Source organism: Acanthopagrus latus, chromosome 6 (genome assembly GCF_904848185.1).
Source record: "Acanthopagrus latus isolate v.2019 chromosome 6, fAcaLat1.1, whole genome shotgun sequence".
Taxonomy (NCBI): Eukaryota; Metazoa; Chordata; class Actinopteri; order Spariformes; family Sparidae; genus Acanthopagrus; species Acanthopagrus latus.
The window spans coordinates 11,231,565-11,244,658 of NC_051044.1; the positions used below are offsets into that span (position 1 = coordinate 11,231,565).

A 13,094-nucleotide genomic window follows, 5' to 3' on the forward strand; every position below is an offset into this window, starting at 1 on the left:
ATCTGGAGCTCCATCCAAATGTAATGCAAAATTGAACCCAAAGGGAGATGTGAATGACTGCATGTTTCCCTCCACAACCATCATGTGAATATTAAGTGTTGGTGCGTCATCGTTACTAGTTAGTCATACCTCTACCACGTGTAAAAAAAAAAAAAAAAAAAAAGTACAACATTTTCACTTGTTAGCTTTTTAGTCATCTCTATTCAGATCCACCCTTCTACACATACTTCTGGTTTGTCTTATAAACAACCATATGACAATATGTAAATAACTCAGACAAAAACTTGCAATAATGCAGAAAGTAACAGAGCACATCGTCCAAGATGTTTGACTGGTTCTTTAAATAAAAAGTTAAGGTGAAAATAAAATGTAATTTTCATCCAGTGAAAAAGAAATTATTATTATTGTTTTGCTTGAGGCGAGCTGTATCTGTATTTCTGTAATCAAATCCACCATTTTTTTATACATCCTTTCAATTAAAAATAATCAGATATATTAAAAGAATGCAAAAAATAAAGAAAGTTGGAAACATTTCAGTTTCCCACAGAAAGGAACTGAGCACATTCCCAAAGATGTTCCACTGGTTTTTGAAATGAAAACGTTATACATTTTCATCCAATGAAAAAAAAAAAATATATTTTTGCTTGAGGTGGGTGATGGTGGTGGTGTTGGGGCCCCTCTGGCGGTCTCGAGGGGGGCCCCACACTTTGCGCGCCCCTGCGGCACACTATGCGCTCCAGTCTCCTCCTCCTCCCGCTCAGCCCCGCCCACTAGGAGTGACTTGGTGCTGGCGAAGAGAGAGAGAGAGAGAGAGAGAGAGAGAGAGAGAGAGGGACTCTGCAGACACACACACACACACACACACAAACACACACACATTTACTCAGAGTCACACACACTAAGCTTTTTTTCTTCCAGCCCTGCTGTGTCTCCACTAACGGGACAAGTTTAAACCTCCAGGATATCTCTCGTCTTTTCCCTCGCCTCCATGTGAACATCTCGACCCGGACTGAGGTGAGTGGAGACATTAAGACATGTTGCCAGTTTTTGGAAGGGGTTGAAACTAAAACGAGAGGGGGAAGAAGGGGCTTTTTTTCTCTCAGTGGAGGAAAAAAAAGCAAGGCAGGCAGGAGGAGAAGAAGAGGCATGTCCGACTCTTCCTCCTCCTCAGTTGTAGCTCGCTCACTTTGCCGCCTTTCTGGAGTCACTGAACGCACCAAGAAGCTGTAATTAAACTGGTGTTTTCAGAAAAAGCTCGTTTCCGCTGTCGGCGCCCGTAAAACGCAGCGACACGGTGTGAGAGCAGCGCAGCGGCTTCTACATCCTCCCCGGGATGTTGCCATTACACCGCTGTAATGTTGCACACATGGCTCCCTCTCTTCCTCTCTCCCTCCTTACATCCGCTACCAGCCGCTCTGCTGCAGACACTTCGGCCACTCGGACACAGTTTGAAAACAGTGTGGCGAGGCAGGAGAGGTTTCAGGTCACTTTACAGAAGTGTGGAGGGCTCAGCCAGGCTCGGAACGTGCGTCTGATATCTCAACTTTTCAATGGGGAGCATGTGCAGTCGTCCTGTTACTCGTCTTTTCCCACCCCGTGGACATCGAGTTTGACAGCGTTTAGTTAAACGCAAATAGTTTGTACATGTATACATGATCCACCTGGTGAGTCGGAGTGTTTATGTTTAATCCTGGAATAATGCGTTGATCATCTGGTTCATGGAATGTTAGAAAGCAGTGAACATTTGTCCTTGACAACTTTGTCCCACCAAAAGCCCCCCCCAAAAAAAATCATATTTATGCAAATATATTGTTACACATGAAAGGTAAGAAACATAATATTTGACACGTTTGGTTGATAAAGGTGCATTATGTAACTTTGTTTGGGTCACAGTTTTGGTTAGGTGTACTGCAACTGACAGACAATTTCTCAGCTGATCATTAATCATAAAGTCTCTAAAATGCAGAAAACTCTGCAAATACCAGGAATCATATCTTTGATAGCTTTTGTGGAAGTACAAAAGAAAAAATGTGTACCTATTCTTATGATTCACCTATTGAGTTAGAGCTGCAGAGGTTTTTATCCATCCTCGAATAATCTGTTGATCATTGGGAACATTTGCTTGTTGTGTTCCACCAAAAGTCCAAATCTCAATTTTCAAACAGAGAAAGGCAGCAAATTGTCACCCATGAGACACTCAAACCAAGATATGTGTGACATATGTGATTGACGAATGATTTAAATCACATTTTATAATCGTTGATCAACAGCACGCCCATCAACTAATCGAACAATAGTCTAAAACCCAAGATATCCAATTTACAGTGATACAAGAACAGCAAATCCTCACATTTTAGATGCTGAAACCAGCAATTTGCTCAAAGGACAGCAACCAAAAGTTAATTTCTCTGCTGACTGTCAGTCATAAAATCTATAAAAAGCATAAGATTGTGAAAAAATACTGGGAAACGTATTCCAGATGTCTTATTTTTGTCCGACCAGCTGTTCAAAACCCAAAGATATTAAATCAAACACCGCACCTCTCACATTTGAGAGGCTGAAACCAGCAATTTGCTTGAAGTGGCGCAACTAACAGGCCATTGCCGATTATCCATCATGCAGTCTACAAGATGCAGAAAATTGTGAAAAAAAACACTGGGAAACGTATTCAGATATTCTTGTTTTGTCTGGCCAGCATCTCCAAACCCAGAGATACTCAGTTTATAATGAGCAAAGTAGCGACGTCGTCAAATGTGGAGAAGCTTGAACCAGAAAATATTTGACAGTTTTGCTTAAAAAAAATAAGACCTTTGTCCCCCCGTCCTGTTCCTCTTTCTTCTCTGAATATTAATCGCACTTTTATCTCTCACCCAGTGCGAACACTGCAGCTAACCCTTATTTACAGCCCCTCAGTCTCGCTGTTTAATTATCAAAACGGTTGTTGTTTTGCTACGACACCCAATCACATCAGAGCTCCAGCGCAGACTAGGTCACATTAAACATCTATGAGAGCCGTAGTGCTGTGATGACATCAGAACTGTACCATTTACAGGCTCTCACCGTTCTCGCTGCCTCTGCTGCCTGTTCACACACACAAACACACACACACACACACACTTGATAAAGAGTGAAAAAGCTTTGTCCGTCTCACTTTGTGTCAAATGTACACTTTGTTATATCCATCGGTATCCCTGCCCGGCTGTGTTGGCCTTTAAATGTTTGATGTTCGGAGACATCTTTGAGCGCCTTCCTCCTGCCGTTCCCCTCAGCATCTGCACGGGCTGTCAGCTCGGGTTAGAAATGGGCTGTTAGAGAGAGACGCCACAATCTGTTTTCCTGCATACACACGTACTGTACTTGCACACACTCACAAGTACAAACACAGAAGCACACAAGATGATGTGAGCGCCTGAAAATGGCCCGCAGGTCTGCTCCACAAACATCCAGACTGTAATGTTTGATTGCGTAAAACCTTGTGTTTATGCACGAGGCTCAATGCTGAACCATGTCGTAACTGTTTACAGCTTTGTTCCAGCTTTGACATTCGACGCTCGCAAAGTGATATTCTGACACTGCAAAGAGGACATGAAGGGATTTTTTTTTTTTATGCCTTTTTGTTGCAGACGGTAGAGAGATGACAGGAAACATAGAGAGACAGATGCAACACAGGGTTGGCCGAACGTTGAACGGCGGATGTTGCCCTTCGTGGCTGCTCTTCGGGGCGCTCTGGCTCTCTAACACACCATCAGCAGTATTGTGATACGGGGTGCTGAGCAGAGTGCACAGAAGGCAGGAGTGTAGCGGAAGGTTTATGTCATCATGTGTGGAAGGAAGGTTTATCTGATAGTCCCGTGTTCATGTTGTTTCCAGAACGTCATATTAATGTTGTTCCAGGATCAGCGCAACTTATGAAAGAGTGATTAAGTTCGCCTCTGGAGGCTGCAGTGGCTGAAGCGGTGAAATATAGGATTCTCACTCCTGAGGCCAGAGATTGTGTCCTGTCTGCGAAATGTTTCTGTACTGCTCCTTTTCTTATCGTTACACCAGGTTCTCTGTTACATGGTGGTTGGTTCAGGGAACAGTTATACTTGCTCTAGGTTAAATTAGACCGATATGGCATTTTCAGGGCTGATATGGATTGTTAAAAATCAAGGAGGCTGAGAACCGACATTTGTGGCTGATATTCATTTGCAGTAAAATGAAACTCCTTATGACAAAAATTCGAACAACCAGTAATGGAATACGTCTTAATTCAGTTTACTTTTCAGGTACTTTACTTGAATACTTCGATTTAAAAAAAAAAATGTATGCTTCGTCTCACTACATTTATTTGATAGACTTAGTAACTAATTTACACAGATTATTCAGTGTTTATAGGCTTTTAGTTGAGTTGCCAGTCAGATATCGGTGTGGGCGGGGCATAATATGTGTGAGGATGCTGCATCAGAGCCAGAGTAACACATTTTGAATTTGTTTATTTTTTTCTGCAATCTCTGACATAAAAATCACGGATACCGATACTTGCAGAATATCGTCCCGATAGTCGGTCAGGGCAGATAATCAATCTACCCCTGGCTGTAACAGTACAAAAATGTGATTGATCAGTTGCAATGAGGGTCCTGAAGCGACATTAATTATGATGTTGGCGTGTAGGTAGCCAGCTTTCACATTTTGTCAACTCTAGCTGTGACAGTCAGTCAACTAATCGATTAGTCGGGTCAGTTTTTCAGCCACTCAGAAAAGGAGGTTTAGAGTCATCATTGCTCGGACTTAGAGAAACTCACATTTTCAGTGTTTTCTGATGTGAAAATGATTGTTAGTTGCAGCCCTATTGTCAGCCTAATCACTGGAATAATGGTATCTCGCTATTACTCGCCTGATGTTTTCCATTCTTGCCCATTATGTGTTTGGACCTAATGCATACACACTCATGGCCACATTAGCGGTGCACTCCCCCACGTCACAATCAAAAAGTCTGTCTGGCACCTCGGACAATAAATCATTTGGCCGTACAGTGCACAGTGTAATAGCAAAATTAGATTCCTCTGAGTATCTGAGTGAGCCGTTTTCTGATCTCTGAGGAAGACTGGCGCTCTCCTCCAGTGCTCCCTCTTCACTGATGAGCCGCCTCCAGAATATATTCTCCGCAGTTGTGTACCCTAACTGATGGCTAATTATTCCGACACAGTGATTTGGCTGTGGCTCATAAAATATTGAAACAGAAGCAGCCCAGGAGGCACACGGAAAGGAAAGGCACTTTATCCTTAAATATGACTTGGAGTAGAGTCTGCGACTGACATCAAAGCCAGTCAACACACGCGCACAAGTTGTTTTTGCCTTTAAAAAAAAAAAAAACTTCACAGGAAGTCGTGTTCTCAGTGTTTGAATTGTAAGTCTGTTCCTTGACCTCCCGCTGCTTAAGATGTCTCCTCTGAGCCGTGCCTGAAGCCAGTGCGCTTGCTTGCTATCGAAAAAGCGATTATACGAGATCAGCGTTCTGATTACAGATAGCAACCGGGCGCTGCTTGCTAATCTGCGGTCTTAAAACTGAGACGGGCAAATCTCAGGGCAGCCATCAAGGGTACTTAAGGTCTGCTGCCCCATTTCTTGACCCTTTTTGTAATCAAGTTTTGGACAAATGCACACCTGTTGAGCATCAGGAGAAATTCATCCGTTTCTACTGACGTGAAGTGTAACGTATGGCGGTCGGGTTCCAGTGCAGATCCAGTGTGCGTATACATTTTTACTTCAGATCGTCCCTGAAGTGGTGTTTATCGGCTGTGTAAACACTTAAGTGATTAGTGGACATAATGGCGGATCCCCTGCTGATGGATGCTGGGATATCTGAACCCCTTGCGTGACCCCTTGCTGAGAGGATGAAGCCACAAACATCATTGTTCTAAAGAGGGGAGCTTTTGCGCCCTGGTGTCCAAATTGATTAGCACCGTGTGTGTGTGTCCATTTTGTTTGTGTGGCGCTTAATTTTGTAAATGGTCAATGATCAATTAAAACCAGTCTGCATATTTCTCAGGGCTTGGTCACACTAGTTTCTATGTATAGAAATGTTGATTAATGTATTTGTTTCAGTGTAACAGAAGTGATTTGCAGATTTGCTGGAAGAAAGGCAAAGTACATTTGTATGAATGAGTTCAGCTTTGATGGATTTGAGTGTAAAACCTTGTGCTGCTTAGCAATTGTTAACTCCAACACCTGACATGTAACCACCCAGTTCCAACTTATCATTTGTGAAAATGTTCTACCGTTCTCAGTTTTATATGAGCATAAACTGAATATCTTTGTATTGTATTTAATTCCCTTACATTTATGTGCCAAATGAGTAACTGAGGATGAAAATGATTGTTAGCTTCAGCCCTCATCAAGACGTCCTGTAAAACAGCTCTCATGCCACCAGGCTGCCATGACAGGAACACTAGCCAGAACAGATTCATTTATTAAAATCACAAGCAATGGGGGATTCTAACACACAATTTCTTGTTTCTTGTACGAATACCGATGAGGAGGAGACCGACAATAACCAATTTACAATTGCAGAAAAAAATAGTTTAAGTACAAGCAGTGTACTTAACTATACATGTCAGGAACTTGAGTGTTTCGAACTCACTATGTGTGTTTGATAAATTTAGTCACTGGTTACTTCACAGATTCAGATTGTTCAGTGTTGATAGGCTATTGCTTGTGACATGTAACCAATCACATAGTATTGTGGGCAGGACTGAGACCACATGGTGCTTATTGTCCTACCTGAATATCGGCCCTGTCAATCGTTCTCTCCATAATGTATACTATATTTTCTCTTTTCCATGCGTCGCTTGAAGGGTTTGTGTTCAGCCATAGAGGGTAATGCTGCAAGTTACAATCCTGCACTGTTATTTAATCAAGAAAATAGTTCCTCAATTGATTTCAGAGAAAATATTCAACATCACAGTATAGTGTGACTAAAATTATGATATGAAATTTGCATTTTACTGTCATAGCAAGTTTTATCAGCCTCTGCAATCGATGCAAGTCACTGCACGAGTTGCGAGTTGTCAATACATCAGCACGCTTCCTGTGTGAAGATGCACACATGAATTTTTACTGTACCACTCTCTGGAGTGACCACACACCTTCAAGCTTAAAAAACCCGTTGCATTATGTTAAATACGCAACATCTACATGGAAAAAAAAGCCATACATTTGGAGCAACCGGTTGCTCCCTTTCATAAATGCTGACGTGAATCACATTGTGTCGTTTCAGGCAGAGCAAAAAAGTAAAACAAGCGTCCCTGTCGGCTTACATGTGTGTCATGTCCTTTTCTGTGACGTGTGCTGTATTTGTAGCTCACTGCATGTTTCTGCGTTAAAGCCGACCATCTCATGCAGGCTACAGCTTCAGAGGCAGAAATGCCAATCAGAGCCAGCGAAGTGTCGTGAACAGGAAGTGAGCTCAGAGTTTGTGGCCTGCACTCTGTGCTCAGGAAGGCGTTTGACCGGGGGGGGGGCCATTGTGAAGGCTTTTTTCCTCGCATTGTTGTGGAAAGCACAGCGAGCCTCTCCGGTTTAGTCAGAAATCAGCGCATGGTTACTCGTATGTGTGATTCTTTGATTTTGGTTCCTTTCAGTGCATGTAAAGCATAGTTTTCCGGCTATTCTTCGTGCAGTCTGCAGTAAATAGATTCCCCCCCCCAAAAAAAAACTGCTGTCTGTGCATGAGGAGTCATGCTTTCATTCTGCTCTCCTGATGAACAAAATGCCTCTTAGATTAGACGAACACAGCTGTTGAACTTCAAAGGCAAAATTCGGCCAACATGTTTTGAAATAGTCCCTCTGTGTGTGTGTGTGTATGTGTGTGTATGTGTGTGTGTGCGTGTGTGCTTTTTGAAGGCTGTTTTTATGAATTCTCCCTCTGCTGTGTGAGATGGGGCCTTTAATGTCTGGTTTGCTCTGTCTTCCGTCTCTTGTCTGCACTCTGCACCCATTGGTCTGCACACTCTGGTGCTTGGTTGTGCCTGGTCGTGCCAAGGCTTCAGTTAAGGGTGTGTGTGTGTGTGTGTGTGTGTGTGTGTGTGTGTGTGTGTGCTTTTGCCCTCAGTCTTGTTCCTTTTATACAGGCCTTGTGTTTGTGCAAGTGAGAGCGAAGATGTGTCTGCGAGTGTCATTTTTTATTTTTTTTTTCTGTTGCCCTTCGTTTCAGCGTTGCTGTGTGAAAAACCCTCTCCACACACACAGACACGCAGACATTCCTGCTCACACACACATACCTCGGTCTGTTAACCACTAATGTTTTGCCCATTTAGGTTTTTATAAACTCGTGAGAGGCGATGCTCTGATTTCTCAAGTGCAGGATTCCTTCAAAGTGTAAACAGCTGCATCTGTTTAAATAGGCTTACTTGCAGGGATCCTCGATGGAGACCAAATGTTTTAAGTGTATTAGAGTCTAGACGCGATGCTGCTGATGACCCCCCCGCATGTGTCTGAACTGATCAGCAACAGTTGCAGCATTAAGTTAAAGAAGGAACAAGTCGCTCAGACATAGAAGCAGATCAGTTTTTTTTTACTGCAGTGGTTCACCTTCACTGAGGAAGTTATTTATTACTCAGCTGCTTTTTTCCATAGAAATCACGTTGGCGTGTTTCAAATGAATTTAGTGCCTTTAGAAAGTCTGTCATAACATGATGAAATAAAGCTTTGATGAGCACTATTCAAGAAGTACTGCAATTACATCACCCAGAGGAAGTCAAACTATTTACCCCGTGGTTATCTGTGACTTTCTGTCCTGAGATTTAACTGTTCTAAACATATTCTATAACTAAAACCAGCAACATTCTGGATACTAATATTGGATTAAGAACCGATGTTTATTCGTTTACCTTTATGTTGTTTCCACTCTTTACTTCAAAAACACACAGCGCGTCAAGAACTGGAGATAATATGGAAATGTGACATAAAACTATGCTGTCTTCGCACCGCTTTTGTTTGAGCCTGAACTAGAGTTTTCATTGTTTTACCTCCCGCCAGTCCTGCTAGTCGGAATTTTACTTTCGTTCCAATCTGTGGTGCGTTTTTGCATTTTTCTTTCCCCTTCTTAATAATAGTGAACAGGGTTAGTGGGGCAGGTGTGACTTAGGAAACCAACATACTCAAACATGACGTCAAGCAGCGGCTCAGCCAAAGCAGGTGCGGTTGGTAGAACATTAAGGCTGCATGATTTAGATAAAAACTACATTGAGATATTAAGGTTTTCCAATATATGTATATTTCGATATGAAAAAGCATGCAGGGATTTTCACCATATAACTCGAATAGCACAATTTTGATATAATCACGGTAGAAAGACTGCTGTGTTTGAGATTTGTGTTTTGCTGTGTATGCAGAGCCTGCATGCCACTGAGAATTGTGCGAGACTTCCAAAATGTTGTATCAAACAGCAAATAAGCCGTTAATGGGACATGTTTGAGTTAACTGGCCTTTTGTGGTGTTGCACGTGCAGTTGAGGCAGAGAAGATATGTTGTGCAGCCTTGAGGAAAATGACCGCCTTCAGTACCCTACTTGGAAGATAATATTGTGGGGCATAAAGACTGGCTTGTATATTATTCTGTGTTCGCTCAGTGAAGCGAGCGGTGCTATAATTAGTGTTATCGTGACATATGCACAGGAGTTTTTCCACTGCAAGTATGAATTGCATTCTCTCTGCATCCTGACTGCCTCGCAGTTTAACAGGAACTGATCTCTGACCACATTCAGGTGCACAGTTTCATGAAGTGTTACTGTCCTTGCCTCAGACTCGGGATCAGATCAGAAATGTGTGAACCTGAATGCAGTGAGTTTCAGAAGGCTATTTTTGGGGGATTGACCTTACTTTTTTATGTGAACTGAACCTTGGGTGACACATGAGCTCGCCCAGCCTACACTCCCTGAAAATCACCATACTCCCCAGCAGGAAGCGCAGATAGTAGAGATCAGCTGCGCCATCATCTCTTTTCTCTGCTTTTGCTTCTCTAAAACGAACAAAATCCAGACAGTTCTTTGTTTTGTAGTATAGAAAAATGAGGAATCAGCATGTATGACTCTTACTCTACCCCCCCCCGCCTGCCGTTACTGGGACAGTTCAAGCTCACTGCGTACCCATCTTGGTTTAGTAGTGGATTAGAAGTGACACTTACTGCAGGCTGGCTGAGTCTAAGCCTTGTTTACTCTGGCTGGGTCTTAGCCCGGGACTCAAACCATCATTAGGCAGTGAAATGACTCAACAGTGGGACGGTGCTGTAGACAGCGAGAGCGAGGGAGACGCGAGAGATGGAAAAAAAGAGTGGGAGGAACAATTGAGAAGAGAGTGAAAGCCATAAAAATAGAGGTTAGTCCCAAATTGGCCTGGAGATAAAGTGGACCGGATGACTGCAGTGGGGGGGGGGGTTAGTTAGAACCTGGAGGCCAGGGCGTGCTGTGGTCAAACCCTTTTCTAAATAAACAGACAGATCGGTCTAAAATAAACATGAATCGCTCATGTCAGCGTGGAGCAGATGGACGAATAACCCCACCCAGAAGCGGGACAGGACAGCAGGCCCCTAAACACAGGCTGCTGCTGTTGTGTAGAGATTGAGATTGTTGGCCAGATTTCTTGCTGCACAGAGGTTGAGGCCCTCTGTAAAGAGCCATGTACACCAGAAAGATGGCAGAAAACAACCAGCACAGACATTTATCCAATTCCAAATTGCCCTACAGTGAAGGGATCAGTGTGGTGTATATATCCAGCTCAACTGGGGGCTGTGGGTCTCTTTCCTTCTTAAAGCCGTAAAACGTAGTCGCTTCGCTGCCATCTCAGACCTGCACGCTGCTCTGCTGATGTAATGGGAAGCAATAGGCTCATGGTGGGCAGGTGGAATAAAAGCTCTTCGTTTTTTTTTGTTTTTTTTTTTGAGAAGAAAGCATCTCAAGGAATGAAAGGAACAGTCACACACTTGCAGAGATGACTAGCAAATGGAGGCTACAGGGGACAGAAGAATAATCAGACTATTTTTTTTTTTTTTTTTTGGACATGGCAGGATATGAATCTTTACTGCACAGTGCCTGTTGGTGAGAAGGGGTGAGTTATGTTCCCTCGGAGTTAGGCTAATGGACTGTAAGACAGGAATACAGATGACTGAGTGTAGATGAGAAGACGTAAGCTTCTTACACGCAGGGAACCCGCATCAGTTCTGCTTAAGTTATCAGGGGGAAAGTAGGAGTTCAATATTGTTCAGTAGTTCACACACAGATCTTCTGCTGCATATGGAAAAAAGTCTCTGGCCACATAATGCTTTTGTGTTAAAAAGATTATGCAGGGGATGGCATGTGGCCCGTGAGACAAGGTAATGTAAGATATTAAAGGTACCCTGTGGGGTTGTGACCTCTGCTAGCTCTAGGAAGCATAATTCATATTCCTGCCGCTGGTTTTCGTGCTGTTACAGTGATCGAAGACGTGCAGAAATGTGCCTGCAGAGGAAATGAAGGAGGAAACTACATGAATGTAAACAATGCGTGATACGAGGATGTTTGTTGTGGAAGGAAATGTGTTTTGAGCTGTAATAATAATAAGTTTTTTAATTCTCTGGTTCCAGCCTCTAACATGTCAATATTTTTGTCTTCTATGAGAGTAAAACTGAACATCTGTTCCGATTTTGGACTGTCGGTTAGACAAAAGAAGACATCTGAGAATGTCACCTGGGGTTATGAGAAGTTGTTATGGATATTTTTCACTTTTTACTGGACCAAACACATCTTCAAGAAAAAACTGCTGATCATTTAGCTAAACATTAAATCTGTAAAATGTCAAAATTGTGTGAAATGCTCATCACAGTTTCCCAGAATGCATTGTGAAGTCTTCAAAGTCACTCTTTCAGTTCAAAACAAAAATGTGAAAAGTAGGAAAGACACTTTTTGTGTGTAGAAAAGGGCCCTAAAGTTTGTATTCAAATATAGTTTTTGGGGCTTATTCTGCCTTTACTAATCGACAGGACAGTGTGAGATTATGACAGGACTGGTGGAGAGAGAGAGAGAGAGGCGACGACGACAAGTAGCAAAAGGGAAACAGGTTGGAACTGAGTCCATGCCGCTGTTAAGGACTCAGCCTTTTGTATACGAGGCACACGCTTTTGCAAGTGAGATAAACACTGAATAACGTGCCAAAGCTTCTGCTTGTTTACGAGAAAACTCATCAGGATACCTCTTTGATCTCCTTTCATTGGCTCGCCTGCGTTGCATCAAACCATTATGCAAGGTAACTAACTTTTTGCTTGGCAGTGTCGCTGCTTTGCCCTCACCAGAGCTGTGTGAAATGACTGCCAGCAGACACATTAGGTCTTCAGCTTTGAAAGTGTCACCACGTCTTGTATCAAAAAAATAATGCAGCTCCTGTTTCCACATGAATCAAGCATGAAAATAAAGGGCGCGAATGGGAACCAACCAACACGTCACAACCCTTGACAGGATTGTCTCACCAAATGGTAACAGGGATGCTGATTATCTCTTCGGTCATCTTCAGTTTGCCAAAGTACATCTTAATCACTCCTGGTTTTCCCCTTTGTAATAAGATTGGATCCACTGAGTTCACTGAACTGATCCTGACCCCATGCCCGGAGTGAAGTACATCTCCTTGTTGGTACGTGATGTGATTAAAATACAGGCACCACTGAATATACATTTTGAATTTACATTAAAGGCCTCTGCAGCAGATCAGGCTTTCCATACGTGAAACCTCAGTCTGCCCAAGCAAAGATAAACGAGAAGCTTAATAGGTGTACACTAAGAGGGCTCTAAATCCTTCAGTTTACACACTGTCTGCTGGGTAATCTGTCAGCCTCGCTCTGACCCGCTGCCGGCTCTGTGGTCAGGGATCAAAAAAATCCTTTCAATTGACATAGTTTTGTGTCTAAAAAAAAAAAAAAGTAATAAAATAGCGTGGGGAAAACTACTATTCAGTTCAGATCTACACTGAACAAGTGTACTGTACTCTTGAATATACAAATTGGATAAAGAGAGAATGTTATCAAGGTGCTTGAAATAAGTGTTAGTTAATATGTAAAACCAGCCTTGATGCATATAAGCATTATCATGT

The 13,094-nt window shown here is 42.7% G+C and overlaps 1 protein-coding gene across 2 annotated transcripts in view; it reads left to right on the plus strand.

Moving 5' to 3' along the window:
* The first annotated feature begins 804 nt into the window (after positions 1–804).
* ppp1r16b (protein phosphatase 1, regulatory subunit 16B) overlaps positions 805–13,094 on the plus strand; it is a 100,020-nt gene continuing 87,730 nt past the window's right edge. The window contains exon 1 of one of the 2 annotated variants that reach the window (XM_037100232.1): positions 805–1,014. The gene's annotated coding sequence lies outside the window, so the exon portion shown is untranslated. Of the gene's footprint in view, positions 1,015–1,289; positions 1,665–13,094 lie in introns of those variants that run through there. The other variant, XM_037100234.1, reaches the window with a different exon arrangement.